Here is a 19,337-nt window from a genome sequence, read left to right on the forward strand (position 1 = left end):
ACATTTTTACGACATTTACGGCAGGTAAGCATTTTTCTGCGCAGGGGGCGTGAGGGAAAATTAAAGATATTAGTTTCAACATCGAGGCGATGTGTCTCCGTGGACTGTTCCGGAAACATATAGCGCTGAATTGAATTCTCCCCCCCATAATGTCATCTAATCTATATATTATCCTATGTTATTAGGTAGGGGGCATCTATAGGTTATTAAATCGTAAATGTAGGTATTTTGTACTGAGAGCTGGGTGTCTCATCTCTGCTCCTGAAATACCCCTGAACAGGTCATGTTTTAAGAATTTCCTTTAAATATGCACGGGTAAAATAATCTTTTTTTGGCCATGTGCAATGCTCGGAGGTCTATTGTAATACAATTAGAACAGAAACATATTTGCAGTGCTTCAACCACAAGATAACGAAAATAACAGATGACACACGTTACCTAAAATAGAGCCATGCTGGTCCCATGTGAGGGGAGTTGTGTAATCCACAATGCTGAATAGGGGATGTGTCTCAGTAGACACTCACCCTACTGTATATTCTGGGGGTAATTTAATAAGTGTAATTGTGTAACTCTTAGTAAGTGACCAGCAATAAACTTTATTAGTCTAGTACATATTAGACCAATGGTGCAGCGATGATGATGTCTATCATCTAGCACAATCTAGCTGCTTCTGATTGGCTGACAGTAATTAAACCATTACTGCTATATTATATGACGTCGCGCCCATCTATTTGCATTACCTAATTGACATTTCTGTTTGGACTGTGGCAAGAAAGATGATCCCCATTTCATTTTTGAACAGGAAACAACAGATGATTATTTAATTTAACTTGTGACCCACATTTATTAAGAACTGTCCAGACAATTGTCTCTTATGTATATGACAAATCATTACATTACAATATTGTGTACAAATAGGATAATATGATTTTAGCATCTAGCACTAACACTGCCAATCCACATCTCTACATTATCGTAGCGCAATAGTGTACAACTGACATACGTCTGGCGCAAATGCTACTGTTTTACAACCGTATATTGTGTGCATTCTGTATATTGGGTGCAATTCTCATAATCCATCCTCATTTCTTCGGGCTCTCTAAGTAAATACTTACACAGTTAAGTATTTAGAGAAAAAAAATGACGTTATATATGACAGGGATTTTAGAGCACTGCGGTTTGGTTAGAATGCACTGTATGGTGTGTGCTTACATATCTCTGACAACACAACACAACTCAGTGTCAAGCAAATTGTTGCCTCCCATGTCCCAACAAAGGTACAACATATTTCATACAGAATTCACACAGTAAGACCAGGGGGTATATTTACTAAACCAGTGGTTCCCAAACTTTTGCAGCTCGTGGCACCCTTAGAGTCTCCATAATTTTTTCAAGGCACCCCTCCAAAATAATTACTTAGCAGTCCCGTTTTATAAGTAGTTGGGTAAAAAAAACCGCAATAAGTATTTAGGTCAGGACAGAAATACTTATTTAGTTGTATGCAAAAATAATACACATTAATCCAAGGGAAAAGAATATTTTTATATATAGTTTTTTTAATTATATTTCTGTCAAAGAATAATTTACAGCTAACTCACACTGTGCCCCCTTCATCCACACACTCTGTGCCCTCCTTCATCTCCACACACTCTGTTCCCCCTTCATCCACACACTCTGTGCCCCCTTCATCCAAACACTCTGTGCCCCCTTCATCCACACACTCTGTGCACTCCTTCATCTCCACACACTCTGTGCCCTCCTTCATATCCACACACTCTGTGCCCCCTTCATCCACACACTCTGTGCCCCCTTCATCCAAACACTCTGTGCCCCCTTCATCCACACACTCTGTGCTCCTGCTTTCACACACTCTGCCCCTCTGCATCCACTCACTCCTGCCCCTCTGCATCCACTCACTCTGCCCCTCTCCATCCACTCACTCGACCCCCTCTGCATCCACACACTCTGTGCCCCCTGCATCCACACACTCTGTGCCCCCTGCATCCACTCACTCTGCCTTCTCTGCATCCACTCACTCTGCCCCCTCTGCATCCACTCACTCTTCCCCCTCTGCATCCATTCACTCGACCCCCTCTGCGCCCCCTGCATCCACTCACTCTGTGCCCCCTGCATCCACTCACTCTGTGCCCCCTGCATCCACACACTCTGTGCCCCCTCTCCATCCACTCACTCGACCCCCTCTGCATCCACACACTCTGTGCCCCCTGCATCCACACACTCTGTGCCCCCTGCATCCACTCACTCTGCCTTCTCTGCATCCACTCACTCTGCCCCCTCTGCATCCACTCACTCTTCCCCCTCTGCATCCATTCACTCGACCCCCTCTGCGCCCCCTGCATCCACTCACTCTGTGCCCCCTGCATCCACTCACTCTGTGCCCCCTGCATCCACACACTCTGTGCCCCCTCTGCATCCACTCACTTTGTGCCCCTGCATCCACTCACTCGGCGCCCTCTGCATTCACTCACTCTGCCCCTCTGCATCCACTCACTCGGCCCCCTGTACATCCACTCACTTGGCCCCATGTGCATCCACTCACTCGGCCCGCTCTGCATCCACTCACTCTGCCCCCTCTGCATGCTCACTCTGCCCCCTACTTCATTCTTATGCCCCTCCATTGCTGTTTCCTATCACCATTCCCCTCCGTTTCTTTACTCACCATACTTGACCTTCTTGCTTCTATTTCTTCTGTATTTTCTTCTGTCTTACTAATTCGGCGTTGTCTGCGACCCAGCATCCTCTCTCCTGCCGCTTGTCACTGAATGTCGGGCGTGATGACGTCACGCCCGACATTCAGTGAGAAGCGAGGAGGGATGAAAATGCTGGGTACTGGGCGCCGCCGGATTGGTAAGTTGTTTTTTTTCTCATGGCCGCGGCAACCCTGGGAAGCGCGACGCACACTTTGGTAACCGCCATACTAAACGGCGGGTTTGAAAAAGTGGTGATGTTGCCTATAGCAACCAATCAGATTCTAGCTGCCATTTTGTAGAATGTACTAAATAAATAATAGCTACAATCTGATTGGTTGCTATAGGCAATATCTTCACTTTTCAAACCCACAGTTTAGTAAATAGAGAGCTTTGAACTCGTCATAGCCTTCAATAAAGTAACAGTTAACATGTTCCTTACAGAGAGGTTAGTAATGTATAGATCTTCCACTAGAGGGCAGCAGTTCATTCTGTATGTTTTTTTAAAGGGGGATATATTCTACTTTATATGAGGATACTGCACAGGGTCCCCATATTGCCAAATGCCTGCATTGACAAACTAAAACATACCAAACATTAATCTAGCGCTAGTAAAATTTTAATACTAATTAGTATAGATAGGAATAGTAACTCAGCTGCTCCATTAAGTGTTTTAGCAATCCCTTATAAAAAGCAAATGGACAAAAACGAGTGTATTAATTGCAACGCTATTTACCATTCCACATTAACATATTTATCTAAAATAACAGTTTATTAAAACCTATAAATGAACTATATAACAATTTACACAATGATAAATGCAAAAGGTTTCAAACAATTATATTTAACATTTATCAACACACTTGTATGAACCTATGTATAGTATAAAAACAAATGTTTAACCGTGCATCTAAAGTGGCAGCTGGTCACGAAAAGACAACGAAAGTGAAGCTTTTAAAAAAAATGTCCTTTCTCGCACTTGTAAAAAGAACATTTTTTTTTTAAAGCTCCAGCTCCACACCGTTTACTCCCCAAAATTGTAGTCTGTAATAACTGTCCTTTGCTTTCAAAGATGAAGCGGACAGGGCTGCATACACAGACGTATCTCCTATTTCTGGGCCTGCGCAGAGTGATTTTGCGCACGCTCAAAATCGGCAGATACGTGCTTTGATCAATCAGGTCCTAGGTGTTTACTCTCAGGTGACTCTTCAGCTAATTTTGCCATATTCTCAGAGATCTGGCTACGCCTGGTTTTATAACTGCTGTAGTTTTCCAATGTGTTCTTTCCTATCTATAGGATTTTTCAGGGTACCTACATCATTAAAGGCAAGAAAGGAGTTTTGTCTTTTACATCAATTTTCGAAAATAAGAGCCATGCCTTAGAGTCAACTTCTTCAAAAGAGTATAGTTTTGTGTATACAAAGCTTTTTTTCTGGGGTTTTCAATGAATATTTATGATCATGAAATCATCAGGGATGACCCTTTTCTCTCTTACTTTGAGTCCTCCACAAATCTAACCTTGGATGGACATCAGATCCTTGGTGCCTTCAATATTAATGGTGACTTGGTCCTCTAAATCTTCCTCAGACTCTGAGTTCTTTCCTGGTACACATGGAACCTCTTTGGATGATGATAGACCTACTTCCACCAAAAGATTCTTATTTATGGTTCTGAACGTATTATAGATTTCCTCTTCCACCCTAAGCGCAAAGTTCTTAACTGCCATAGTGTTCTCCTTGTTGACCACCTATGCAGTACAAAGCATGGCAAAGCGGTTTCTTGTATGAATCTGAACATCTGAACATTTTCTACAATGGAATCTATGTGCACAATTGGTCTTCTGTACAGTGTTCTTATCTATCTAAAATACACAAAAGGAGAATGGGAGAGAAGACAATAATGAGAAGAGATCAGACCTCTGTGACTGCTTGTCTCCCATGCCAACCAAGCCCCAAAGTACTTACTGTGCCATGGATAGCTTCTGGCCCTGCAGATTCCGGACACATGTACATAACAATACCGTCTACCCAACATCATGGAACAGGCCTTGACTCCTCTCATCACCCAAGGATGACCTTTATCAACTGCCAACTGGTCTGGAGGTTAAAGGTATGGACTGGAAGGGACCAAAGTAGAAAAAAATAAATTTGTTCCTTTCCATTCTTGTCCTGTCTGTATGGGGACAATGAGACATTGGGTTGTTGGGGTAGGACTTTCAACTTCTGCATCCTTTCCCTAAACAGGTGAAAAGAGAAAAACATATGGTTGATTATGTCATGGAAATGGGGATTATAATGCACAAAGGTTCATCTTCTGGACGGCACAGCACATTACATGCTTTGTTGCACCTAATAGGCAGCAAATTGACCCTGGAATTATTTTTAAATGTTGGCATGAATATTACTGGATTGCAAACTGTGTAACTGCAGGTTTTAGTCTCTGGAGATTACAGTGATTGTCTCCAGACAGAACTGGCTCCGGGATGCAAGATGAGTCTTTCACAAGTGCTGACATGGTAAACGCTGTTCCTGAGATGCCAGAACAGAACTTCGATGTGTAATTATTAAATACAGAGGGAAGGCATACAGCAAATGCAGGACTAAATGGAATACAATGGTAGAGACCTATGAAATAGGAAAGATGGCTTTTAAAAATTATTTATGCTTATTAAAATTGTTACAACTGCAAACGCATGTAAAATTATGTGTGTTTGTTTAAATACTTTGGTTTACAGGAAGAAAATACATGTCGATGTTTATTTTTCCATACCTTTAGTCTTCAAACTACAATTAATGATTTACAGATTGCTAAGTGCCATGTGCCTACAATAGCAGTCACATGACATATTATATAGCAGGTAGAGAAGCTTTGGTATTCCCTGTTTATCAGCATGCTCATTCACAGCACAATCCCCCCTCCTCCTTCCTCTACTACAATGTACATGTAGGGAGGGCTCTGACCAAACCAGATGACCCTTTTCTCGAGAACCAGCTTGAGTTTTTAAATGCAAAGGCGTTCCAGCTGCAATGTCAACTATACCAGTCTCCAGCACAGATTTATTCTGCAAAGGGAAGACTTAGACTTAGAAAAATCATGCTATACAGGTACAAATCTTGCTGTTTACAAAGAAAACAAAGAGGATGTGGTATTTAATTTTTTAATACCATAATTCGTCTTTTTTTGTTATTTTCAATACATAGTTATATTAGCATACAATAAATCAATTAGAGGGAGGCAATTACATTTGCATTACATTTTTTTATTAATTTTTACGATATATCTCCTTGCAATAACTAACACTGCAGAACATTAATTGCATTGAACGCAATCTGCACATGCACCCAAATGATATGTTGTTTTAAACTAACCCATATGGAGGGGTCTATAGAGGCACATTGTATTTATTTATTGTTTTGATAAAGGATTTCTAAGATTTTGTACCCAGTAGCACTATGGTTTTCGTTATGGCCTTGCCAATAACTAGCGAAGAACGATTAGAGCAAGCCTGGCCAACTTTTTCTTGTGGAACTACAAGTCCCAGCATACCCTGCTAGGTATCCGCTGGTTATCAGCTAGCAGAGCATGCTGGGGCTTGTAGTTTCACAACACCTGGAGAACCAAAAGTTGGCTAAGCCTGGATCATATGATATAGTTTTGTCCCTTCACTGTCTCTTCGTTCAAGCAGAGAAAACAGGATCGATACTGGTCTTCATATGCTAAGCCTATTAATAGAGGCCCCGCTGGACTGATGATAACACTGCGCATAAATAAATAAAACATTAAAACTGAGCCTATGAATAATGAAACAAACAATTACTAGTCAATGTGATTTCTTATGGAAACTGGATATAGGGAATATAAACTTGTTTCATCCAGAAACTCACAGTTCCTATGCACATAATAAGAGGTCTGTCCAGCAGTGCATGTCTTACATCCGCTAGATGTATAACCATTCTTTACCTGTGTTGTTGTAGACTGCCCACATTAATCAACAAGTAAAGTCACTATTTAAATAAAGTATACTATATGTGCAACTGAATTTAATACTTCAAACTGGTCAGCAAGGGGCACTTTCAATTAGAGATGGTCACTGACCCCCGTGTTTTGGTTTTGGATTCGGTTTTGGATCTGGATTACCGTCGTGTTTTGGTTTTGGTTTTGCAAAACCGCCATTGCGTGTTTTGGTTTTGGTTTTGGTTTTGTTTGGTTTTGTTTTGCTATTTTTTTGGAAAATCCATGTTTTTGGGCCTAAATTAACCCAATTTAGTGCTCCAACTGTTTTAGAGACAAGTAATCTAATTGTTGAGGTAATAAATCATCTAAAAAAACAGTTTAATTCTTCGTTGGTAGGCCTATTCTACACACAAAACAGATTGTCTTCCTCTCCATCTATGCATATTGGCAATGCAGCCATCGTCTTTGAATGTATATTACACCCTACACTTATAGTTAAATATGTAAAGAAATGGAAAAAGCCAGTTTGGTTTCTGTCTCTCAAGGCCCCCCTCCACTTGTATAAAATACCCAAAAATTCAGCCATTATAGACTGTACAATATTAATTGACATGGAGAAAGCCAGTTTATTTTCTGTCTCTCTAGGCCCCCCTCCACTTGTATAAAATACTAAAAAATTCAGCCATTATAGACTGTACAATATTAATTGACATGGAGAAAGACAGTTTGGGGAATTGACATGGAGAAAGACAGTTTGGGGTCACTCTGTCTCTCTAGGCCCCCCTCCACTTGTATAAAATACCAAAAAAGTCAGCCATTATAGACTGTACAATATTAATTGACGTGGAAAAAGCCAGTTTGGTTTCTGTCTCTCTAGGCCCCCCTCCACTTGTATAAAATACCCAAAAATTCAGCCATTATAGACTGTACAATATTATGAAAAATGGACAAAGCCAGTTTAGGGTCACTCTGTCTATGACACCCTACCCTTAAGGATAAATTGCCCTAACAGCAGCCTTTCAAGATGGTATGTGATATGGAAATGCCACAAGTCCCTTTCCTCTTTGGGGGTAGATTGCACCCTACACTTACATAGAAAGTTTTAAAAAGATGTTATCGGCATCATCTTCAGCTTAATCCTCACCCTCATCAGTGTGTACGTCATCATCACAGACTATCAATTCATCGCCGCTTGAATCCGCCATTAGAGAACAGTCAGTGCTTGGATGTCTTGGATGGTGAAGGCCTTCCTCGTGGAAGATGTAGTTCATTTTTATAAACATCATTTTCTCCACATTTTTGGGAAGTAACCTTCTACGGCGATGACTGACTAAGTTCCCTGCTGTGCTGAACACTCGTTCAGAGTACACACTGGAGGGTGGGCAGCTTAGGTATTGCAAAGCAAGTTTGTACATGGGTTTCCAAATGGCCTGCTTTTCTTCCCAGTAAGGAAAGGGACTGTCTGACATTTCCATATCAACTACCTCTTGAAAGTAATCCTCCACCATCCTTTGCATGTTTATACTCATATTGGATGGAGTTATGGGCAAAGTGACACATTTTTTTGAAAAATCCTTCAAACCAGCCCAGATGTTAAATTGTTCTGGTCTGCCCCCTGTGTCTTCCCTGCTTCTTTTTTGGAAATTTAATTTTTTACGAGCAACAGCTTGAGAAAGTGAAGGAGGACACGTCGTCAAGCCGAGGCCCAGTTCAGCGGCCAACTTGCTGAGCAATAGCTCCTTGCAAAAGTTCACATCTCGCTCATTTACAAGTAAAGACTCAATGTAGGTTTTAAACCTTGGATCAAGCACAGTGGCCAAAACGTACTGATCCGAGTTCAAGATCTTAATAACTCGAGGATCATTGTGAAGCGAATTAAGTACTTGATCGACAAGGCCAACATACTTTGCTGAATTGCTTGCTTTCAGCTCCTCCTTCATTTTCTCAAGCTGCTTTTCCAATAGTCTAATTAAAGGAATGACTTGGCTCAAACTAGCAGAGTCTGCACTGACCTCACATGTCACAACTTCAAATGGTTTCAGCACCTTGCACAGCACTGAAAGGATTCCCCACTGTGCAAGAGTGAAATACATCCCCCTCCTTTCCCAATGTCATGACATGTGCAATATGCTTGGATGGCTTTGCGCTGTTCCTCCATCCTCTGAAGCATGTACAGGGTGGAATTCCACAGAGTTACCACCTCTTGCTTAAGTTGGTGGCAGGGCAAGTTAAACTGCTCTTGGAGCTGCTGTAATCTCCTACATGCTGTGGCTGAATGCCTGAAATGGCCTGAAATTTTACGGGCCACCGAAAGCATCTCCTGCACCTCACGGTTATTTCGTAGGAAGCTCTGCACCACCAAGTTGATGGTGTGAGCAAAACAGGGAATATGTTGGAAATCACCCAGCTGTAATGCTCGCACTATATTGTTGGCGTTATCTGAAATGACATACCCTGGGGAGAGTCCGAGTGGTATAAGCCATGCATCAATCACATCTCTCAGTTTGCGTAACAAATTGTCAGCCGTATGCCTGTTAGTGAAGCCGGTGATACAAAGAGTGGCCTGCCTGTGACAAATGTTACGTAGTGGTGTACATGCTGCTGCTGTTCCTGCTGGTGAAGGTGAATGACCAACCCAGTGGGCTGTCACAGTCATATAGTCTTTGGTTTGGCCACTTCCACTTGTCCACATATCTGTGGTTAAGTGAACAGTGGGCAGAATGGCATTTTTCAGCGCAATCTCTACATTTTTACACACTTTTTGGTATAGTTGTGGAATAGCTTTACGGGAGAAATGGTGTCGCGATGGAATTCTGTAACGCGGACACAAAACCTCAATTAACTGTGAAAAACCAGCTGCGTTTATTGTGGAGATTGGACGCAGATCTAACACTAACATTGCAGCCATGGCGTCTGTGATTCGCTTGGCGACTGGGTGACTGCTGTCATATTTGCTTCACCTCGCAAATGATTGTTTCACAGTTAATTGCTGAAATGTAGGACTGCTCATTTTATTAACCTGCCTCTGGGATGACGATTCACCCCCAGCAGCAGCAACAGCAGCAGCAGGACTAACGCTTTCTTCAGAGGAATCAATAATAGTGCCGGAGTCATCCTGCCTTAAGTGGGATGCCGGGCTAACTCCGAGCGCTACTGAGGATATTGATGAGGATGGTGTGGTGGGTGTATTTTGTAGCCGTCGGTATGTCGGTGAGCGAAGGGTCTTAGCTGATGAGGGAGTGCTTGTATTCTTTTGGGAAGAACTTTCAGCTTTTCCCAACACTTTGCCATGAACTCTCGTTAAATGGCGTAACATAGACGAGGTTCCAAGATGGTTAAGGTCCCTCCCTCGACTGACTGTGGCTTCACATACACTACAAATGGCTATACAATTGTTGTCTGGATTTGGGTAGAAATAATTCCACACATAGGAAGTGGATTTTTTTGTTTTATGCCCAGGCATGACAATGGCCTTTTTCTTGTCACGTGCCAGAACTGCTGCCACTGGTGCAGGACTTACACAAACAACCTCATCCTCATCAACATTCTCATTAGCGCCCTCGTCGCCTACACAAATCTCCCCCTCATCCTCTTCTAATTCCAAAGTGGCATCCTCAATTTGGGTATCACCGGCTACACTCGGGCTATTAAGGCACACATCAGCAGAATGCTCACGATTAGACATCCCACTGTTGGATGGACTCTCCACAGGGATTGTTGTCATTTGTGAATCAGAGCAAATATTCTCCTGTAATGCCTCACTGTTATCTTGCAGCTCGGCTTTTACGCGTAACAGTAGTTGTGCACCAATTGTAGGCTGGGTAACTTTTTGGGATCTGCCACTAATAGCCAAAGGTGAAGGCCTCATTCTCTCTTTGCCACTGCGTGTGTAGAATGGCATGCTTGCAAATTTTTTTTTTTATCGTCACTTAACTTTTGCTCAGTTACACTTCTTTTTCGCTTCAATACAGTAAATTTTTTTTTGGTTTTTGTTTTTTGCACTAATTTGAAAACACTCTGTTGTTTGACATCGCCTTGGCCAGATGACGTACTGGGAACACTAACATCAGGACTGGTGACAGAACCTGGTTGCTCATTCAGATCATATGTGGACTGCTTTGAATCCATTCTGAGCGCAAACCACTGGGGAGTGCTAAAAATTATTTAGTAGATACTGCTGACAGTTATGACTTTTGACAGCCAGAAATATTAATGCACAATTAGGGAGGACACCCCAAAAGCACTGAGGAGTGCTAAAAATTATTTAGTAGATACTGCTGACAGATATGACTTTTGACAGCCAGAAATATTAATGCACAATTAGGGAGGACACCCCAAAAGCACTGAGGAGTGCTAAAAATTATTTAGTAGATACTGCTGACAGATATGACTTTTGACAGCCAGAAATATTAATGCACAATTAGGGAGGACACCCCAAAAGCACTGAGGAGTGCTAAAAATTATTTAGTAGATACTGCTGACAGATATGACTTTTGACAGCCAGAAATATTAATGCACAATTAGGGAGGACACCCCAAAAGCACTGAGGAGTGCTAAAAATTATTTAGTAGATACTGCTGACAGATATGACTTTTGACAGCCAGAAATATTAATGCACAATTAGGGAGGACACCCCAAAAGCACTGAGGAGTGCTAAAAATTATTTAGTAGATACTGCTGACAGATATGACTTTTGACAGCCAGAAATATTAATGCACAATTAGGGAGGACACCCCAAAAGCACTGAGGAGTGCTAAAAATTATTTAGTAGATACTGCTGACAGATATGACTTTTGACAGACAGAAATATTAATGCACAATTAGGGAGGACACCCCAAAAGCACTGAGGAGTGCTAAAAATTATTTAGTAGATACTGCTGACAGATATGACTTTTGACAGCCAGAAATATTAATGCACAATTAGGGAGGACACCCCAAAAGCACTGAGGAGTGCTAAAAATTATTTAGTAGATACTGCTGACAGATATGACTTTTGACAGCCAGAAATATTAATGCACAATTAGGGAGGACACCCCAAAAGCACTGAGGAGTGCTAAAAATTATTTAGTAGATACTGCTGACAGATATGACTTTTGACAGCCAGAAATATTTATGCACAATTATGGGGGACACCCCAAAAGCGCTGGGGAGTGCCAAATATGAAGAAAAAATAATAAACCTCTATCCTCCTCTCTGCACTAGCGATTTTGGTTAGAGCAATTGCAAGAACAATATTGTATTCTCTGTCCCTGCTCTAATTAGCCTATGACTACACCCTGCTCTCTCCCTCTGTCAAATGGCGATGGATTGCTGTGGAGGCGTGTATTTATAAAGTTGAAGTATCGCGAGAACCGAGCCCCGAGATCCGACGACAGCACAATGACGTTCGGCCTCGATTTGGATTCGGAATGGGCGGGAGAGTACCGAGCTGCTCAGCTCGGTACTCGGATACCCAAAGTTCGGGTGGGTTCGGTTCTCGGAGAACCGGACCCGCCCATCTCTACTTTCAATACACAATTTAATAGCCCTGTGTCCAAAAAGCAATGGTCAATGATTCATTTATGAACAATCGATTATGTAATGATATGATTAAAAAACCCTATATTCCAAATTATACTGCCTAAACAATTAGGGCTGGTGCAAACCAGCATGCAACATTGACATCAAACAATAAAATATCACAAAGAACCCTACATTTAGAAAATCGGCTATAAGTTTGTCCATGTGGTACTGGTAAATCTGGCACACAAACAAAAATACAAAAAAGTGCTTTGGAGTCGCTGAATAATGTTGGAGGAAAAACAATTCTAATGAAACTTCCATATACTATAAACATGCCTTTTATATATAGGTTTCATTGTATAGGTTCTCTTAACTGTGCACAACAAACATATATCCTTTCTCTCACTTCCACAGAGTTCCACGATTAATCTGTCTCCTCTTTCCTCTGCAAATCCTATCTTACTATCTCTACCTCTTTTCTTGATCCCATTTCATCTAATTTCACCCCCCCCTCTTCTCAACATTTATATTGTGTTAACATCTGTCACAAACAGGACTTTTGTAAGTTAAAGAAATTCCAGTAACTCAAGGAGACCACCACAAGTTAACTAAATAATAACTTTGTATATACTTAGCTTCGAGAGACAGTCAATAATCAGCGGTACAAATGGTCATCAGGAAGCTCCGGCACCTTATACAGAGGTCTTGACACTTTTGACAAGTATTTCATTTAGTCCTAACCCCTATTGATGCAGCAAAATTATTTAGACCAAACATAATACGCAAAGACGTCAAGGAAAATGCATCAAGGTTCCTAGTTGTTTATACAACAAACACATAAACATTACACAACAGAATAACAGATGCATAAAGCGCGGTTTATGATTATTTATATAACAAGATCATAAAAGCATTACATGATAGAACTATGTGTATAATGTAAGGTTTCTGGTTATTTAGCCTGACCCTGAATATAAAGTAAAATGTACTGTTTGCTGAATTATTTACCAACAAACAGTATAAATATTTTACATATTTGTACGCAAACTTACATGAGCCTTACACAATAGAACAATACACGGTTCGATAATCCAGAGTAGAGGGTAAGGTGTAATAGGTTTGCTTAAGTGGTATTGAAGAAACATTCTCTCTATTCATAATAAACAGTGTGTTCTAAGAAGAAAACATTCTCTTAACCCTGTATTCACCACCACATCTCTCTTTAACTTATATCTTCCCACCGGCGGCTTCCTTATTTTAAACACACCATCATCAAAAACCCTCACTGGACCCTTTGTTCGTCTTCAGCCATTGTCCAGTCTCACCACTCGCCTGCTCATCCAAACTACTGCATGGTGATTTGGATCACTCCTCTAACCCCCTACTAGAACCTTCACATCTGAATATGGTTTCTAGTCAGCACAGGAACAGTGCATACTATAGTAGCCAATGAACTACTGAATCCAGAGGTCACTACGCCATACCTATGCTAATTGATTGACAGCGTTTGACACAGGCAATCACTCTCTGTCACTCCAACTCTTCACTTTTGGAATCCAAGGTCTTGCACTGGAGAGCGGGTACAGCAAATTGTACATTAAACAAATCATACATAAAAACAGAACAAGTACATACAAGGGCATATGGATGTCATATACCTCCCAACATGTCTGTTCCCACCAGCAAAAGGGGGCTTGGCCTCATTGCGCTGGAGGTGGTCACACTCCCTGTGCTGTAAAGCAGAGAGAATAGCATTCTTGCCTACTCTCCTGCAATATTCTCAAGACTCCCTAAGATAGATTGTAAGCTTGTGAGCAGGGCCTTCTCACCTTTGTCTGTTTTACCCAGTTTGTTTATTAGTTTACTGTGTTTGTCCCCAATTGTAAAGCGCTACGGAATATGTTGGCGCTATATAAATGATAATGATGATTTTGGGGAGTGCTCCTGGGAAAGTAAGCCACCCTCCAAGTTTCCATCTCCCCTTATTATAAAGGGGCCTTGATGATGCGAATCACTCCATCGTGTCTCGCCGAGTGGCCTTGATGGCGTGGTTTGCATCATTACAGCAGAGAAGCAATCGTGTCAGTGTGCATGGGGAGATGAGGCCGTAATAACGCACGTATGATATATACACATACCTCCCACCTGTCCAGGTTTGTAGACCTCGAAAGGGGCAGGGGTGACACAGTAGTGCGTAGCGCTACAACACAGAGTGGGAAGGACTGGGTAGGCTTTGTGTGGATTGAGGGTATACAATGTGCAGATAACGGGTGGGGCTTATTTTGTTCCCCTTTTGCCTCTATAAATGTCAGAAGGCGTGCATGAATAAATGATGTGCTGATTTAAACCTGATGTGCATTGCAGACACCAATTGCTCGTGTGACGGGAAAAAAAGATCACACTGTGTGAAAAGGCAGCAAAGTGTCCCAGGAAATATTTGCTTATTTATTTTTTTGACAAAAGGTCAAACTGTACAACCAAATAGGCACTGGCCATCATCATCATCATCTATTTATATAGCGCCAACATATTCCGTATTGCTTGGTGCGGTAAATTCAATGCATCGAAAAAGTAGCACAAATGTCATGCCTGTAAAAGACAAAAATCTATGCAGACCAAATATCGTCATGAACAAATGCAAATGAAAACAAGAAATGTAAATTGTCCTAAGCCAGTGTTTCCCAAACCCAGTCCTCAAGTACCCCTAACAGTGCAGGTTTTCCAGGTCACAAGTGAAATAATTATACCACCTGTGGATCTTTCACAATGTGTTAGTCAGTAATGAATACACCTGTGCTCCAGCAAAGAGATATGGAAAACATGTACTGCTAGGGGTACTTGAGGACTGGGTTTGGTAAACACTGTTCTGGGCAACGCATATTACTATATGTCCTATTGCAGCTCCAGGGATGCATAATGTATCCCAGGTCCACCCAATACCTTTCTTTCCTGCCATCCAGCTACATAATAATATTTACTGAACACTGCTTTGTAAACATAAGCACCATTTCTGGTGAGGTAAAAGAAATGCAGTATTATTGTATAAAAGAAGATTATAATATAGGCATAGCTGGCAATATTATAATAATATAATATACAGTGAGCACTGAATGACGTCACACGCAGGCCCGCACCTGATTGGCGGAAGCATCTTGCCCACTGAAGATCCAAAGAACAGTAACTGTCACTAAACGCGTGACGTCAGCGGGGGAGGCGGCCTGCTCTCGCGACAGTCCCGGTAGCCTCACAGGACCAGTCTCCAGGTATCGCGAGACGACACGTAGTCCATGTAGGACATGGCGGAAGTCTCGCGAGATTTTCCGCTTAGTGTGTGTGCAGTGACGCATTGAGGCTCTTCAGCGGTATTTGTGTGTCGGCGCCCGGAGGAAGTGGCTCCATGGAAGTGTAGGGCGGACAGAAGGTGAGTGTGGTGGGCTGTTCTTCCGTCTGTCGGGCACGGCCGGTTAGGGAGGGTTCTGTGACGTGACTGCATCGCTGCGGTGTTGTCTGGCTTGGTTGGAGGGAGATGTGAGTACAGGAGGGGGTGTCTGACAGGATTGTGGGGGGTCAGGAGCTGTGTGGGGAGTCTGACAGGACTGTGTGGGTCAGGAGCTGTGTGGCGTGTCTGACAGGATTGTGGGGATCAGGGGCTGTGTGGCGTGTCTGACAGGATTGTGGGGGTCAGGGGCTGTGTGGGGTGTCTGACAGGACTGTGTGGGGTTAGGAGCTGTGTGGAGTGTCTGACAGGATTGTGTGGGGTCAGGAGCTGTGTGGGGTGTCTGACAGGACTGTGTGGGTCAGGAGCTGTGTGGGGTGTCTGACAGGATTGTGGGGGTCAGGGGCTGTGTGGGGTGTCTGACAGGATTGTGGGGGTCAGGAGCTGTGTGGGGTGTCTGACAGGACTGTGTGGGGTCAGGAGCTGTGTGGGGTGTCTGACAGGACTGTGTGGGGTCAGGAGCTGTGTGGGGGTGTCTGACAGGACTGTGTGGGGTCAGGAGCTGTGTGGAGTGTCTGACAGGATTGTGTGGGGTGTCTGACAGGATTGTGTGGGGTGTTTGACAGGATTGTGTGGGGTGTCTGACAGGATTGTGTGGGGTGTCTGACAGGATTGTGTGGGGTGTCTGACAGGATTGTGTGGGGTGTCTGACAGGACTGTGTGGGGTGTCTGACAGGACTGTGTGGGGTGTCTGACAGGACTGTGTGGGGTGTCTGACAGGACTGTGTGGGGACAGGATAGTGTGGGGTGTCTGACAGGACTGTGTGGGGACAGGATAGTGTGGGGTGTCTGACAGGACTGTGTGGGGGTCAGGGGCTGTGTGGGGTGTCTGACAGGATTGTGGGGGTCAGGGGCTGTGTGGGGTGTCTGACAGGATTGTGGGGGCCAGGGGCTGTGGGGGGTGTCTGACAGGACTGTGTGGGGTCAGGAGCTGTGTGGGGTGTCTGACAGGACTGTGTGGGGTGTCTGACAGGACTGTGTGGGGTGTCTGACAGGACTGTGTGGGGTGTCTGACAGGACTGTGTGGGGTGTCTGACAGGACTGTGTGGGGTGTCTGACAGGACTGTGTGGGGTGTCTGACAGGACTGTGTGGGGTGTCTGACAGGACTGTGTGGGGTGTCTGACAGGACTGTGTGGGGTGTCTGACAGGACTGTGTGGGGTGTCTGACAGGACTGTGTGGGGTGTCTGACAGGATTGTGGGGTGTCTGACAGGACTGTGTGGGGTCAGGAGCTGTGTGGGGTGTCTGACAGGACTGTGTGGGGTGTCTGACAGGACTGTGTGGGGTCAGGAGCTGTGTGGGGTGTCTGACAGGACTGTGTGGGGTCAGGAGCTGTGTGGGGTGTCTGACAGGATTGTGTGGGGTCAGGAGCTGTGTGGGGTGTCTGACAGGACTGTGTGGGGTCAGGAGCTGTGTGGGGTGTCTGACAGGACTGTGTGGGGTCAGGAGCTGTGTGGGGTGTCTGACAGGATTGTGTGGGGTGTCTGACAGGATTGTGTGGGGTGTCTGACAGGATTGTGTGGGGTGTCTGACAGGATTGTGGGGGGTCAGGAGCTGTGTGGGGAGTCTGACAGGACTGTGTGGGTCAGGGGCTGTGTGGGGTCAGGAGCTGTGTGGGGTGTCTGACAGGATTGTGTGGGGTGTCTGACAGGACTGTGTGGGGTCAGGAGCTGTGTGGGGTGTCTGACAGGACTGTGTGGGGTCAGGAGCTGTGTGGGGTGTCTGACAGGACTGTGTGGGGTCAGGAGCTGTGTGGGGTGTCTGACAGGATTGTGTAGGGTGTCTGACAGGATTGTGTAGGGTGTCTGACAGGATTGTGTAGGGTGTCTGACAGGATTGTGTGGGGTGTCTGACAGGACTGTGTGGGGACAGGATAGTGTGGGGTGTCTGACAGGACTGTGTGGGGGTCAGGGGCTGTGTGGGGTGTCTGACAGGATTGTGGGGGCTGTGTGGGGTGTCTGACAGGATTGTGGGGGTCAGGGGCTGTGTGGGGTGTCTGACAGGATTGTGGGGGCCAGGGGCTGTGGGGGGTGTCTGACAGGACTGTGTGGGGTCAGGAGCTGTGTGGGGTGTCTGACAGGATTGTGTGGGGTGTCTGACAGGATTGTGTGGGGTGTCTGACAGAATTATGGGGGCTGTGTGGGGTGCCTGACTGGATTGTGTGAATTAAGGATTTTGTGGTGGTGCGGGACTGTATGGGGGGGATTGACAGGATTGTGGGGGACAGGAGAAGGGGGGTCTAATAGGATTGTTGGGGCAGAAGCTATGTGTGAGGGAGGTCTGACAGGATTTGGGGTACATGTGCTCTGTTTGTATAGGGGCATGTCATTATTGTGGGGTCATGTCAGTATAGTGTGTGTGTGGGGGTTTATGTCATTATTGTGGATGCAGGAGCTGTGTGAGGAGGGTGCTCTGGCAGGATTGTTTGGGCAGAAGCTGTGTTTGCGCTTTCTGATATAACCAGATGGTCTTTATATAATATCTGATGTAGTTCTAGAATCCAGGAACAAAGGTGGACTTTAGTATGTGCCTTATTTCTAAGATAGGAAGAAAGGGGAGCTGTAGGGCCATGGAAGGGCATGTGCAATTGTTTTCCATGTGTGTCACAAAAAGCATGTTGTGGTCTTGTCAAGCTTGGGAGGGAAATGTGTTTATTCATTATTGCTTATAAATTTATTTTTTTCTTCTTTTGTGGCCCCATACAGTAATGGTAGGGCCTGTTATCTACCCCCTGCACACTAAAGTTATTATATCTTATGCTAGTAGTTTTAGTTGCAGGGATGATCCAGTCTGGACCTCCCCATCACTATCATTGGGGTACCCACCACTTTGGAAATTCCTGAAGATGCCACTTGGTTACCTGACATTCCCCAGCCCTGAAAACAGTGCTTTGCACTGTTATATTCAGTACAATGTGTTCACTTTAAATACAGTGTGCTAGCAATCAAAGGGGCAGGAACCAAATAATTTGGTTTCTAGCCCTTTACATGATACACAAACTGTGCTGTCTCTTAACAGCCCAGGTCCCACTAAAACACCATTCCCTCCTGGTGACAGGTCCACTTCTTGTAGGTTAATATGCCAGCGTTATTAGCTATTCTTGTCGTTTATGCTGTGATTTGCAAAACCGGTAAGATCAGAGTGGATTTGGATTATAAATCTGTATAGGATCTGTCTCAGCCAGGGTCATACTGGTGCATGTACCTAAATTTAGGCTATAAAGCCATGTGACCTACATAATAATTCTGTGTGTCGAGTACAGTGCAAATATAGATAATGTGTACTCCCTCTTCTGTTTGTGATTTGTTTATATTCCAGAATCTGTGTAATCAAGGACCATCCATACTTTACTGTAACTATAGCTGCTGTGTCTGTTAAGCTGTCCGTACACTTAAAAATCTGTTCTGCATCTTTTGTTTATAATCAGATTGTTAGAAAATTCAAACATGTTTGTGAAGACATTGAGTACGATCAAATGTAGGTATCTGAATTGTCCAATAATACGATAGGGAATGATGGATAAGTTTAGTCTACAAAGTGGTCAAACTAAAGTACTTTGAAGCAGGTGAATTCTAATCATGCGTCTGTGTTATGTGATTGGTTTTCACAAAAATGCGACCACAATATGTAATTTTAACATTTATTTAATAGTATATAAAGCCAATTGTTCATTCTAA

At 43.7% G+C, this 19,337-nt stretch overlaps 1 protein-coding gene and 1 long non-coding RNA gene across 5 annotated transcripts in view; one reads left to right on the forward strand and one right to left on the reverse strand.

Moving 5' to 3' along the window:
• Positions 1 to 3,582: 3,582 nt before the first annotated feature.
• LOC142104025 (uncharacterized) lies at positions 3,583 to 15,450 on the reverse strand. Its single transcript, XR_012679495.1, has 4 exons — positions 15,299 to 15,450; positions 13,649 to 13,733; positions 4,673 to 4,943; positions 3,583 to 4,569 (listed from the first exon to the last, which is right to left on the reverse strand). It is a non-coding gene; the product is annotated as an uncharacterized LOC142104025 (long non-coding RNA).
• An 8-nt stretch (positions 15,451 to 15,458) lies between these two features.
• The window catches only part of BTBD10 (BTB domain containing 10), a 28,473-nt gene continuing 24,594 nt past the window's right edge, over positions 15,459 to 19,337 (forward strand). For 2 of the 4 annotated variants that reach the window (XM_075188453.1, XM_075188456.1), the window contains exon 1: positions 15,459 to 15,585. The gene's annotated coding sequence lies outside the window, so the exon portion shown is untranslated. Of the gene's footprint in view, positions 15,586 to 15,675; positions 15,693 to 19,337 lie in introns of those variants that run through there. The other 2 variants (XM_075188457.1, XM_075188454.1) reach the window with 2 other exon arrangements.

The sequence above is a fragment of the Mixophyes fleayi genome, chromosome 10 (genome assembly GCF_038048845.1).
Source record: "Mixophyes fleayi isolate aMixFle1 chromosome 10, aMixFle1.hap1, whole genome shotgun sequence".
Lineage (NCBI taxonomy): Eukaryota > Metazoa > Chordata > Amphibia > Anura > Limnodynastidae > Mixophyes > Mixophyes fleayi.